The sequence below is a fragment of the Petaurus breviceps genome, unplaced genomic scaffold (genome assembly GCF_028583685.1).
Source record: "Petaurus breviceps papuanus isolate PSGF00001 unplaced genomic scaffold, PetGlider_PUasm1.0 90879, whole genome shotgun sequence".
Taxonomy (NCBI): domain Eukaryota; kingdom Metazoa; phylum Chordata; class Mammalia; order Diprotodontia; family Petauridae; genus Petaurus; species Petaurus breviceps.
In genome coordinates this window covers 3,800,952-3,801,889 of record NW_027187368.1, presented here as the reverse complement: position 1 = coordinate 3,801,889, position 938 = coordinate 3,800,952, and positions in this window count along the sequence as shown.

Sequence of the window (938 nt, the reverse complement as noted above, 5' to 3'; positions counted from 1 at the left end):
AAGGTCCTCTATGGCCTGTAACCAGCTCGTATTTTTCTTGGAAGCTTTTGGTACAGGAGTTCTGGCTTCAATGTCTTCCTTCTGTCCCATGCTTTGATCCTTTTTGTCCCCAAAATAGGAGTGTAAAGTTGGGTTGCTCTGTTTGCTTTGCTTCCTTTGCCTGCTCCTGTTGCCACTCAATTACTTGACTTTTGGGCTTTTTGCCACAGTAGGAGTCTGCCACAGACAGGGGAGCTTCGTCCCAAATGCTGGGGTTTTCTCAGCTGTTGAAGGTATTAGTTGGGTGCCCTCTCTGAAGCCTCCACACACTCTGGCAAGCTGGTCACACACCCCAGGACTTCCACCTTAGACCACAGTCCAGATCCAAGCAGGTTAAAGCAAGAGCAATTACCCCTCAGACTTGTTGCTTGGTCCCCTGTAAGGGTTATGGGATTTAAAGATCTTCCATGCCCCGTTGGACTTGCTGATGTAGCAGGAAGGGGCGGAGCAAGAGGAAGCGGAAGCCAAGCTAGCGTTCCTGCGTTGGCTGGCGGTGGTGGTGACGGCGGCAGCAGCAGAGGCAGTGGCAGCGCGAAGCCCTTTTTTGAGTTAGGACTGCTAAGGACTTTCTGCTAAGGACTCCTGCTGAGGACTGCCAGGGGCCGGAGCTGCTGGGAGCGCGCTTCCAGGACGCTGGGTGGTTGCTGTGTGTGGGGAGAGGAGGACCTTTGCCTGAGGTAGCCTGTTCTGTTTTAAAGGCTTGAAAATGTGGGTGCTTTCTACTTTATCTACCTGTGCCAATATCATAACTACTCTGATGGCTTTCACTTTCTGGTTTTGGGACTCAGTCTTTTGGTATCTTAATAAATTTTCTAGTTTATTTCCTCATATGGCAAACATGACGTATTTTGTAATGGATAATTATATCAGCATATTTGTAATCTCTATAGGCATTGTGA